Raw genomic sequence first — 13560 nt, forward strand, 5'->3', positions numbered from 1 at the left:
TTAAGATAAAATATCCGAAAAATATATGTGTAATTATACCACTTTCAAAGGACTAAAGTTAAATAATTGTATAATTAAATTTATTTATTATGCCTAAATTTTTAGCTGTGTATTGTACTCAGTAAGGGTTTGAGGAGGATTCGACGTCCTTGTCGCCTGGCTGGCGTCATGGCAGCTCCACGACGGACGACCCCCACCACCCGGCGGGTCCCCACCCCATTACCCAAAGCAAGGCTGCACTTTGGCCATGTCCTGCGCAGTTCATTTGAGGGAAAATGAAATAAATTTAAATATATTTTTAGTGCATTTCGCATAAAACAAAAAGATGCCTTGCTGTGCTGCTGCTGCCACCAAAGGCGGGAAGTGGAAGCGGAACGGTTGGGGGGCAGGCAGTAGGGGGCTCCTTTGGCGCGGCTTTGGTCGTCCGCTTTTATTTTCCGGCCGTTTGCCGTCTCAGCTTTTTGTGCCTGCCGCCTTTTATTGTTGTAGTTTTGCGTCTCCGCTCTGTTTACTTATTTACTTTTGCGCTTTATTATTCTCCATTAACTTGACAAAATGAACGGAGGGAGACCGTAGGGGGGCAGAGCAAAAAGACAGAGGCGTGTCCTTCAGCATGAAATTAAAAAAGCCCAGGCTGGGAGAAAAAATACGAAGGGACAGTGGCAGTGTCTCATTTAATGCGGCAACTCAAAGATTTTTGTGGGACGAAAAGGATTTTCGGGCGGGCCGCCCATAAACCGCCAGGTTCTGCCAGCTGGAATAAATTTTCATATTTTGATAGCAATCAGTGGGAGTTCTGCCTCCAAAATTAGATCTCTCAGCTAATCCTTTCATTAGAGGCGTTCCAGCAATTCCCATTCGGCAGGGATTCTTTTTGTTCTGAGCCTGCAATGTTTTTCGTTCTGCCTTCGCCCGAGAGGAAATTGTAATTTATGTTGTCAAAGTCTGGTTGTTTGCGAAATTGTTGCGAATGCTTAGCGCCTTAAATGAGTTTCTGCTCTGATTGTGTTTAATTTTGACGCTCTTGTGGTTGCTGGCTTTATTACCAACATGTGTACAGAACCAACGACACAAAATGCTTATGCAAATAAAGCTCTGACTGTCTGTGTGTGTGTTTGCGGAAAATGAGAGCACAAGCGACATTTCCATTTCCATCCCGTTCCCATTGAGCATCTGTTAATGCGAGCAAGGCGAGCAAGGGGAAGGGCGAGGCGGCTAGAGGACTTGTCTCTGAGCCAATTCGACTTTAGCAACTTTCACAAAGCCGACTCTTGTCTTAGTCCAATTCCCAATGCAAATTCCATTCACTCACACACGCGCAGCCACAAACACAGAGAAAGGAGAGAAGTACACCCAAGTTGGATATTCAAGTGTGGCCAACTTTTCAGGTTTTAATTAGCCGTCGGCTAGTTAACTTAGCCTCCACTTGGATTCCGCCCCGACCTACCCTGGGCTTGCCCCTTGCCAACAATTTGCGCACGCCTCGCATGTTATTTTGCCTGCATGCATCCAATTAAGAGGTTCGTCCTGCGCCCCACCCCCACTGCGCCCTCTTGGCCACTATTTGGCCGGACCAGGGTTTCTGGCCCCTTTGCTTTTTTGCCTTGCTGCATTTTAAGTGAAAAATACTCAGCGCTATTTTACTTATTTAGTACGTAACTACAATTTACGCCATGCATCTGCATATAAAATGCATTTTTTGCAGCATTTCTCTCCGTTTCTTGTTTTCTTTTTTATGTTTTTTATATTTTTGGGTTTTGTACGTTTTGCCCTGCTTCGAAGGGGCGGCACGCCCATTTTTTGCACACACGTACACCCACTCTCCCACAGACTTATTATTTATATCTATCTCTCTCCCATCCCCATTAGTGTGTGCGCGCTGGCCGCTCTCGACTTGTTTTTTATGTACTCGCTGCTATTTGCCTTGCCAAAAAAAAAAAATATATATAAAAAAACAGAGACGAGAAGAAAAAACAAAAAAAGGACATGGAAGAAGGATGGAACGGATGGAAAATGCAAATAGCATGAAACACAATGCCGAGGCGCCTTCTCAAGCTCCGCACTATATCCTTCTCGGTCGCTCCGCCAGCTTTTTCACTTAGCTTCTCGCTGCGGATTTTTGTGTATTTTAAATGCATTTTCAGCTTGCACAAACACAAACCCTCGCAAACACACTTCCAACACCCTCCCGCAATCCCCTTTAAATCCTTGCATTTTTGGGGCAAGAAAAAATCCTGCCAAAGTTGGCTCCTTTTTTATATTTTGGATATAGAAGAAGGACCCCTCTTCCTTAACATTTGATTAATGAGTGCAACTCGAGCTGGCAGTTCATTTTTGGCGGCTTCAGGCAGTTGCCCCGAATATTGCGCATACGCAGCATTGTCCGCCATCCATTCAGCTTTTCTGTCACTACGAGTATTATGGCATCATCGATTTTAAGCCTGGAGTGCGGAGTAAAAAGGATAGTTTTTGTTTTTAAATAAGGAGATCTTCTTGGATTATTTAAAAGTCTTTAAGGTATCAGTTTATCAGGCCAACATATGCATAATATTCAAAATAGTTATAAGTAATAAAGTCTTTTCATTCGCAAACTAAAAAGAAATGTTTTGTGTCTGACAACTTTCTCTCAAGACAACGTGGCGTATACTTACTGGCTAAGTACAGCAATATCAAGTATACGCACCATTAAAGACCAAAATGGACGAACCTTGGAAGTCCAATGCATCTGCAATAATAAAGCGACTTTAAGAGCGGTCAAAGTGCTTCTATTGCAATGCTGCGGACACAAAAGCCAGCCAACGATGTGGCCTGAGTCAAAGCCGGTTCAGAAATTGAATTGTAAGTAAGGCTGGGCTGGGCGGCAGCAAGGACAGACGGCAAAAGAAATGCCTTCGCATAAATACGGGACAAAATAGAGGGTCTGAAGCTGGAGACCGCAATCGCGGCAGGGGCTGCGGACGAGGGGAGTCTGTGTCGCAATCGAGGAAGCCCCACATCAATTCAGGGATTAAGGACACTGATTTGATTTACTTTTTATTACCATTAAGCGTAAGTTGGCCGAGTGCCGTGGAACTGCGAATGCGGCAATTTAATACGGCCGCGACCCATCCCGTATTGGGTATTGGAATTTAAAGCTCTCTCCTCGAGCAGAAGCACCATCACCCCAGCAGGATATATGTAGTACATCATCCAGCCAGCCAGGACGAACGGACATCTCCGGCTCTCTTCAGTCATTAGCTGCGCACCATTAGCGCTGGCGACACTCCCCTCCCAGCCTGTTGGGCTCCGTCCAACAGCCAGTATCCAGCATTTGCCGGGCTGGGGCATAGCCCGAAATCGTGGCTCGTTATTATGGCTGATAACATTTTTACGATGCCGACAATGACATGACATGATTTTTTGCGTCCCCCGTGCTACCACCTCGTCCACTGATGCTTCACTGTCGAGGCACAAAAACGATTTTTTATGCCGCCCAAAATGACGCAGTTTTATTGCGCTCCGGCCGATGGACCCGGATTTCTTTCCTTTCTTTCTCCGCCACCCTGATCCCTCCGGTCCTTCGTTTCTTTTTTTCCGCCCCGCCGAGATTTTCATTTTCATTTTTAAAGCATTAAAAATCGCTCATAAATTTATTGTTAAAGTTGCTGAGGGCGCCAGAATACGGTTGGCTGCCATGGAGATCCCTCCTGGATCTGATGGGTCAGCAAAAGCTGGTGGCATTAGTTCTGCCGAACGGAAAAACATATTTTTCTCAATGTTTATTCTTTTGTAATTTTATGCCGGAGGCGTTTTTACGTTGGAGATTTTAATTGTAAATGATGGGCACGGACCTTTCGGCACGGAGATTATTTCGGTGTTTACAAATAAAAGTGCGCCATCCATATCCCTGCCTTCACAAGGAGCCTAACTAATAAGCATCTCATGTATAAATTAGCAGCAAATTATTGCAACGAAAACAGGAACCAGAGCGGCTAGACAGTGCCGGGGAAAACATGTGTATTAAATATTGTGTAATTAATTGGCATTAAAAGCCAAACACAAATATCAATGTGGCAGTGGGCAAAACAAAAAAATATTCCTCGCAGGACCTCAATATTGAATATGCCATGCGCCGTGGTTACCTCACCGCTTCACTCTCCTCCTCGCCGCACCACAGGGCCCATGTTTTATTAATGAATGGGCGTGACACTGAGTGTGTGTGTTTTTGTGTGTTCCTGCATAATTAATAATAAAACTAGGCTTTGCTGCTATTATTTTAATTATAAACACATGAGGTAAGTGGCAGGAGTGGCCACTTACGGTGAAATCAAACCAAAAATAAACCGAATCGAAAGAAAGGACTCTTCTTATTCGGGCGAAATGTTAAGTGGTTGTAATCCACAAATAAACATTAAGTAAGTGTTCAATTGAACCTCAACCAGACTGTCGGGTGGGGCAATGGATTTGGAATACATATTAGGCATTTTTAGTTAATGAAATGATTCAAATTACAAGCTTATAGATATTGTAATCCCAACTACAAAATGGTTACAGTAGGACCACTTTTCAGTAGGTTCAGAGACCCCATAAAGCATTCATTATCTAAATCCGAGCTGAAACTTTCTATACCCAATTGTTCCATTTAATCTCATACCCCATTAGTCCGCCCCCAAATATACACACAATCATGTGCATGGTGTGTGTTGCATTTGCGTTCTAGTATGCACTAATACGTTAATGAAATTTCAATTCAATATTGCGGTTGTGCACTCCTAATGTCCCAGCATCCGCAGCACCCCCTCGATTTGTCCGTCTGCCCATTCAGCAATTAGTGCATCGAACGCAAATCTCTGACTGGGCCACCTAGCCATAATTCGAAATTACCCAAATGATAATTTAATATAAGCGGAGAGAGCATTATCGGGCAATAAGTGAGATTTGTTTTGGTCCAAATGTCACGTACCCATCAACAATGTCTACCCTGGTAATTGTCCGAGGGAACCGCAAAAACTAGAGCACACTTGGTATCGATGTGCCTGACTTTCGGCCACTTAATGCCATTCGGACCGGGCAGGTCAAGTCACAGAACGTTGCACAAGTCGGCCACCAACACGATAGAGCCCCCACTTTCTCCTCGGCCTCTTTCTATTTGCAACTCGGGTCCTTGCAAAGTCCTGACAGCAGTCCGTCATTATTATAATTTCTGTATTTGCACAAATGTCGCCCGGACGTCGCCTGGTCGCCTGGCCGCCTGGCCGCAAATTGCAATTGCCAATGATTATTGAATTAAGTTAAACAGCGTTTGTAGCTTTGTCATCCCACTGGTCCTTCATCTAATCGCCAGCTCTGGTTGTTTTAGTTGTTGGCCTGTCGACAGGACATTGCCGCCGCCCGTTGCCTGGCATCCTTCATGGCCGGCTCATTGCAATTGAACTTCCGCTGCGCTTGCGTATCCAAGTCTGTCGGCTCCGTCTGATTGACTTCCGTTGTCCACGTTTGTCAGTTTGGCCATTTTGGTTTAGCCCTCACCCACAGATATCCTGCCGACAAGGCTCCATATACATCTCGTTAGAGATGGAAGGAAGCGGCTGCTTTCCTCACTTATTTGCACTCTGAGTGAATTGTTTGCTTGCGTTTTAACGCAAATGCAATTATGCGCTGCTCGGACTTGCCAAAGTCTCTGTTCTTGTGTTCTTGCGGCCAAGGAAAATGCAAAGTTGCTAGTGCCTTGCGAATTTCTGCTAATGTTCGACAATTACTTCTTGTTCTAATTGTTTTAATGCCTAAAGCAGGACTCAACTTTGGTGGCAATTAAGGAGTATTTGGTCAGCTGAGTCGAGTAAGTTAGTTTCACCTCTAAACTGATTTTGCGACACATTAAAATCATTTAAAATGCCTATTAGGCTTTGTTAGTTGGAAAACACTTTACTCAATCCGTTAACCGATTTAAACTTGCTGGCAAATATTTTCTTGCCCTGAAATCGCACAAACTTTTCGAGCTCTGATGTCAGCCCTAATTAGGGACGGCAGTTACTCCTGCAATTTCCAAAGGGGCGTGGCCCGCGCAGATGGCAAAGCGAAGCCAACAATTAAACAACAACATTGTCGTCTGCTCTCCATGTGAAAGTTCCTTTCTCCCACAAACACTCACGCAGACACAGAACCTCGCTGCGAGCAGACGTATGAATTGTAAATTTAATTTAATCAGACATGAGTGCAACGGCAACGGCAACTGCGGCATATTTGTGTGTATGTAAGCATAACGTATACGCCACGTTGCCCCGGCAAATATTGAAATTGTATTAGGCGGCGCATGGGCCAGGGAGGCGACGGGAAAACTAAGCTAGTAAGAGGATGAGATCGAGCTGGCTAGACACAGGCGGACTTTCGCTTTGTTGGTGCACGGCAATAATTGTTAACAATTTATGAAAATGTCTATTGGCGGTGTGGGTGTGTACGTATGTGAGTGAGTGGATAATTGTTGTTCCAACAACGGGCACCGACACACGCACAAACCCTTACATATACATTTATATATATGTATGTATGTACAATGGGTCGCTCTAATTATATAGAGCTACTGGAGCAAAACGAGAAGGGAGAACACAAGGCAGTCTCGAATGGAAAACAAAGGCAACGAGCGCGTCCGACGAGGCGTGTAAATTGAAGATGTCGTTGCAACAATGCCAATGAACGGCACAAGGTGCAGGAATAAAGGCAAAACTCAAATTTATATACATATACATACATGTTATGTACACGCGCTAGTACACACAATTAACACCGATTAATATCCCTGAGTCCTTGCCATGCAGGCTACAGTAAGCCTCAAAAGGTTAAATGAGATGCCTAATAATGTTACCCAAATTTTAAGGTGTAGAAAAATTTTACCAACAGATTACCCAACAAAATCTGAAGACGTTTCGAATAAAAGTGTCTTACATGCACTCAATTAGTACAAATTGAAGTGTTCCGTGCTAAATTTACATACAAAAGAAATGTCCCCCATTTGGGCAGGCCAGCACTTTCGATCATACTTCAAAGCCTTCACTTATTGCTTATCAATCAACACAAATTGTGGATATGAAATCAGCAAAATTGGAATAGATAATAAAAAAAGGAACGATACTGGCAGGACAAAGAAAGAAGGAAGCAGCTGCTGCTCGAATGGGGAAATATGAATGTTTATGAATAAAAAATGAGGACCCTTTTCCCTTTCCCGGGCACTTTCCGAATCCGAAGAGTCTGTCGCTCCTCCCTTTGCCAATTTGGGCTAATGCCCGAAAGTTGAGCCCGCCAGACTTTAGCTTTGTTAAGCAATCGCATCGATGACCCCGAGGTTGACTTCTTTGCATCAATTTTGCGAGTGTGTATGGGTCACATGACCTTTTTCTTTGAAGAGGAGGGCGGTCAGAGTAGTGTTGAATGTGGAATTTACTATAACGACCCATATATAGTATGTATATGTATATTTCAACACCATTCTAGTTATATTTTTAGGTTGTAATTATACGACCCAGTATTACTGTTGCTAGGCACTAACTTTCCATTAAATGTCCTTTGCTTAACGGAGCTATACATTTTATGTTTTAGTAAACATTTAAGTTTTCGTTCTTACTCTTGAAAGTATTTAGAAATAAGAACGATATCGCCAAAGGTATAAAGATGTAAAGCCCATACATACATCCCAAACTTTCCAATTGCTATTTTATCCCGGCACGTGTCAAAGTCCTCGCCAACCGCTTATGAAATTTTTATTGTGTTCGGCTCTCGTCTTTTAATATGCAAATCGAAAAGTTTTGCAATAAAATTACATTAAAGTACAATTTGTCTAAGCGCCAGTCGTCGGATGTAGAGTCGAGAACAGGCAGGCAGCTTAAGTGCTCCTGCCGGATGGATGCCCGCCCGTATCCTGTATCCCGTGTCCCGTGTCCGCAGCCTTGTAGTCCTGCCGATCCGAGTGAATCAATCAACGGCGGAAATTATGTTAACAGCGGAAAAAGTTTCTTTCGGAAAGAATAAGACAAGTGTGTGGCAGTCGAGGGGACTTCAATTGTAATCGCCCGAGCTGTGTATCTCTGTGTGCAATATATCATCGACTGACCGCAAATGGGACTCAGATGGAGAGCTGAAAAAATGTCAGAAATGCCAAGAACAAGGGTGTGTATGCGCGGGGGCCTCAAGTATACATCACTGTCACTGGCTAAGGACACTAGCAGTCACAAGGATAGCACTGGAAAAGGGCTCCGGTTCATGCTAATTATTTTACATTAAATTAAATAATGATTCACTTGGCAGCGGTATTGGGAGCGGTAGCGGTGACACCAAAGGAGTGCCAAAAGGTAGCGGTAACAGATCCTTCGCCTCCTTTTCGACGAGAAAAGCCAAAGAAATCATCGGGGCACGTGACGCAATTTGCATAAATTTTTGAGGCCATCGTCACGGAAGCGGGCGCGTAATTTCAATTGCGGTTAAACAGCACCCAAGTAGAAAAGTGGCAAAGTGGCTGCGGGACAGGAGCAATCAAGCAGCCGGCTAGTTAGGGTTGCCGCAGAAACGTAATGCCAACTTTATTGAAAACGAAGCCCCTTAGATCGATATAAAGGACTCCTCGTTATGGCCTAGAAATTTATTTAAAAAATTATTAAAACTGCCCTTTCCAGGTGCTTGTGCGTTGGGCTCCCTTCGGGTATCCTTTTTGGGAGCAAGTCGAAAAGCTATTTCGCCCGGGTCTACCGACTCCGTCCTAAATAAACATTTGTGCCGACCAAAACATATCTATATTTTTTCTGTACTTTTTCCTATTTGCTGTTGGATTTCTAATGAATTTCGGGGCTGCCAGTGTTTGGCCAAAGATAACGAAAAGCGCTTGAAGTGTTTACTTGCGACAAATTGATGTGTTTGCATAAGCACGAAATAATAAATTAAGTTTTCGCTCTCACTACCACTGACTCGACCCGGCGTGGGTCTGTGCCAGGCTGTTGTTCTAGCCTGGCTGAGTGTGTGAGATAAGTCGGGTCACAAATAATAAGAATACATACAGCTGGCTAGACCAGACAGAAAACAGAAAGGCTACAGCCGAACAACAGCCGAAAATGAACCAGGAGTTGCACTCTAATTAATTTCCATTTCTCTTCTCTTTCAGGTAAGCACAAAAACTCCGAATCCAACGCCAGGTGAGAGGGCTGGATGGCTTTTGCATAAGCAAACATTTCCACTTTAGCCTCATTTGGCCCGGAGAACAAAGCCGTAGCCTCCGACTCTGACTACGACTACGAGTATAGTGGCGTACGAAGTAAATGGTAAATATAAACTGAATCTGGGGGGGAAAATTCTCGTAGTGCCAATATTTTCTAAAAATAAAAGCAGACGCTTTTCGGCCACCAGAGCACCTGGCAATATGCGGCGGCTAAACGTTTCCGTGCACGCGAAAACTCCGGCTTAACCGTGGAGACCCACTCTAAGCCATCTAGACCCAGAAGCCCAGAACTTTGCATTCACGACAGGGCCAGCAGCGGGCCATTTCTTTACACTTTTCGTGTGCATTCATATTTTTCCCTTTTTTCTAACGTTAATGTGGCCACAAATTGAAAAAGAAGCAAGCGGCGGCAAAAGAGGCAAAATCAAAAGTTGCCCTAAAGAAATCCAGTCAGGTTGTGCACTTAAAAAAAATTTGAACTATTAACAAAAGGATTATATGCTATCAATGGGTCAATACATACTTATGATTAATAAATTATTGCTGGGCTATAATATGATATTAACACCTGAGAATTCAATCAAGATTTAGAGCACTTTAGAGAAATAACTGAAGAAGAGTACCATCTTTTTCTTCTGTGCACTGTGTATAGTACATAGATGCGACTATAAAGAAAGCCAAGCAGAGTGGGAAACACAGCGCACCTGAACTCAATAAAAGCTTCATTTTAGTTTGCTCAAGCAGCAGAAAAGTAGCAAGAACGAAGGAGGAACCAAACCAAAAATAAATTATTTAAGAAAAATATGTTTTACATAAAAATGGAGCTACGGGGAAACAAAAGCAAAAAGCTTGGCTAAATAAACAGCACCGAGGAAAAGACAGGGACTGAAAAAACCAAGTGGAGGAAAAGCTAAAATAAATGGCATGCAGTTGGAGCGTTGAAAATTGCAAAAGTAAACAACCCGAGTTGGGTTCTAGGGCGGTGGTGTTGGGGAAACCGCAAAAAATAAAGCATGAAATCCGCGTTAAGGCAGCCCCCAACGAAACAGTTGCATAAAGTTGTAAAAGTATTATGAAATTTCAAATAATAACTACATCTACATAGAGCCATCAGAGTGGGTGGGAAGCGGAGTGAGTTGCCGGGAAGTGAATAAGTTGCAAATAAAGTAGCACGTTAGGTTTTTAACTTGTTGTATTTTTCCCTTTTCCGCTGCTGGTTGTTTTCCTGTTCAACGGGCCCTTTTAATATTGTAAAAAAATCCATAAAATGCTATGGCCACTATAAAAATGTGGCGGCTGTAAAAGCGCAACAGCAGCATCTGCAATAACAGAAAAAAAAACCAATTGCGAATACCAATAAACCGAAGGTGAGGGTCAATTGTGCCCTAAAATAAAAGCAACAATGTATTCTGTATTCAGTTCTGCCAGCAATAGATCAATTCCTAAAGAGTCCTTCTAATAAGATGATCGAATGAACTACTTTGCCCAACAAATTGCCATAAAGTGCTGCGAAAATTGCAATCCATTTATGCGTGTGGTCTTAGAGGGCGGGTCGAAAGGGCAAGGGGCGTGACTTTGCCCGTGGGTATCAGCAGAGAGCCATAAATGTTGCAAATGTCAGAAATGTCAAGCCACGAACGGCAGCGGTTGGCTCCTCGCTTTTGGGCCTTGTCGGAACAATGGCGCCGGCAACTGGAAACTGACCCATTGTCAGTGGCCAGCAGCATGCAAAAATAAATGTCACACATGCAAAATAAATAGAACAGAAATGGGGCACAGGAAGACACTGGGGGGAATAGGAAGCGGCAAGGGGCACGAGCCACCAGGGAGGGGAGGTCCAACAGGGAGCACCAGCAAGTTGTGCGTTGAATGACAAATGAAATGAATCTATCGTTTGTAGAGATCACCAGATACCCTTGCCAAGAATTTAAAATGATTTTTTATAACAAGCATGTTTTAAGTAGAAATTAAAACCGGATAAGCCGAATAGATCTTTAAGATCTTGCCCATTTTTGTATCCTATAATTTGTTCTTCAAGAGTAAACCCCTATTCGAGTGTTAAGTAATCTAAAAAATTATATTTCTAGCTGGTTCTGAAATGAGAACACACCAAATAATGGCTGACATCCTGTGCTCATTGCTCCTGCACTATTATCTCACCCATTTCCTAAGCCTTGACGTTCTTGGGGGCTCATTTTGTTGGTGCCGCTGCATAAATTGAATATTTTGACATATGTAAGCATGGAATCGAGAACGGCGAGGGTCGGACGGGCTGGGGGCGACAGAAATGAGCACAAATAAATTTCCATGCATGCAGTTTTGGTTAAACTGTCAGACCACAAATCAGAAATACACTAACACCGACCAAGTCTGTGCCATTGTGCCCTCTGTGTGAATGCGACTCTGAATGGGAATGAGTTTGGGAGTGTGCAGTGTGGCATGGTGTGGTGTGTATTTATATGAATAAGTACTAACAAAAGCGGTGGAACTGCCATGGTGGCGATGCTACCAATCCGCAAAAAGGAGGCTGGGCGAGATTTATGGCTGCATCGCGATGCGCTGCGATGTGAGGCGTTTTTAGTTGACGCTGACTGTGGGTCCTCTATCCGTGGCCTATCTTTGTGGGCGGGCGTATATATGTGCAAGTGGGTGGCAGCATGGATGTCATGCACTCTATATTTAATGAATGCCATAATGACTGCAGTGCAACGCATGAAATATTTATAGATACGCCCGTATATCCCGGCATCCACTCGGCGCTTTAAGTGCTTCCTCGAACTGGCTTTAAGCTTGCTGGCAAACAGCTGCCGGGGATCCGAACGGAATTTACATTATCCCACTTTCATCGGTCAGCCTTTGATCGGGGGTTTAATGTTGTTTCTTTTGTTTTTTTCCCAGCGGTTACTGTTTTTGTAGCTATTGTTGTTATTGTGAGTGGTGGTTGTGCGGTGGTAGCCGCATTAAAATACGTAATTTCCTTTAATAAAGCCGCACAAATTTAATTAACCAGCATGCAAATGCATTTACACCTTAATTATTAATTGAATTTAAATACATAAATACGCATCCATCCAGCTGTGTGTACACTTCACAGATATATGTACGCTATGTATGAGGGTATGGTTGCCATATACAAACAATAATTTCATCTTTTTCATCGCTTTTCAGCACTCCGCCGAGGGTAGGAAATATTGTAAATAGTTGCCGGTGTTATTGTCTTTGCTTTTGTTTGCCCGCTTTTTGTAATTTAATATTTTTTTCGCAGCCATTACAAGATAAAAACAATTCAATTGACCACCACAAAGTTTTGTTAGCGGCACGCGGTGTTTTTCTTTCTGTTTGTTTAATTTTTTTGCCATTGATTCCCGCGAGGATTTCATTTTGTATTTAAGTTAAATTCTCGTTAGTTTTATGGTTTCTGCGGTCGTGTTCGCTCAACAGCCAATATGGGATGGCCCAAGAAAGACTGGGGCTATATATAGCTATATGCTATTTGAAAAATGCACGATGAATAAGTCGATTATAAAAGCAAGAGCTTGAACTTTGGAATTTAAATACATTAATGCTCAGGATGCCACTCAGTGTTATGGCATCCCTGCAATCTGACATTCGCATTTCATCTCCAGCGATTGTCTTTCGAGTCGACCAACATTCCGATGAACATAAGGTTACGTTGATATTTATGAACTCGCATCCCTGTAGCTGCAGAGGTCCTGGAGGCAGGATGGGAGGATGAAGGGAGGCCCTGGCCAACTGTCAACAGCAACTGTGGCACGGGTAATGAAACCGCGTGGAATGCAAACCAGGGATCGCAGTTGCTGCGCCAGAACAAACATCGCAAGACACTTGAACTGAAATGGAAGCCAGAAAGCTCGGTTAACGGCCGGATGGGCGGCACCAGTGGGCGTGGCCTGAGCAAACGTCATTATGTAACGGCGTATAATTAACCAAAAATCGTTTAAACGCGCGCGCAATGCACATATTAAAAACGCAGCAGTGGCAGGTGGGGGAAAAAGGGAAAACTGGCGGAAAACCGGAAAAATTAAGCGAAATGCGCAGGTGACAGTGTTGGCCTGAAAACACTTAAAAAAATAATTACCTTTTAAATTAATGTATTTAAAAAAAGTTTAAATTTAAGATAACTCTGCTTTAAAGAAATGTTAGTTTTTATTTTAAAATCTACATGATCTTGGTTAGCTGCTTCTAAGACTTTTTTTCAAGTGCAGCAGCTGCGAGTCCTGCGGCTTCGAAAGCGTGTTTACTTTGACATTAAATAAAGTTGTTTGACTGGACTGATTGTGCGGCCCAAGGAAGGAGCCGTCACTTGTCCAACATGGCACGCATAAATAACAAATAAATCATTTATGGTCAGGGCAAAAACA

The 13560-nt window shown here is 43.3% G+C and overlaps 1 protein-coding gene and 1 long non-coding RNA gene across 2 annotated transcripts in view; one reads left to right on the forward strand and one right to left on the reverse strand.

Annotated features, from left to right (window-relative positions):
• The window catches only part of LOC108131045 (uncharacterized), an 85353-nt gene that overhangs the window by 18712 nt on the left and 53081 nt on the right, over positions 1-13560 (forward strand). The gene's annotated exons all lie outside the window — the stretch shown is intronic.
• On the reverse strand, positions 7750-10077 carry LOC138926621 (uncharacterized). Its single transcript, XR_011443203.1, has 3 exons — positions 9702-10077; positions 8271-9640; positions 7750-8212 (listed from the first exon to the last, which is right to left on the reverse strand). It is a non-coding gene; the product is annotated as an uncharacterized lncRNA (long non-coding RNA).

Source organism: Drosophila bipectinata, chromosome 3R, assembly GCF_030179905.1.
Source record: "Drosophila bipectinata strain 14024-0381.07 chromosome 3R, DbipHiC1v2, whole genome shotgun sequence".
Taxonomy (NCBI): domain Eukaryota; kingdom Metazoa; phylum Arthropoda; class Insecta; order Diptera; family Drosophilidae; genus Drosophila; species Drosophila bipectinata.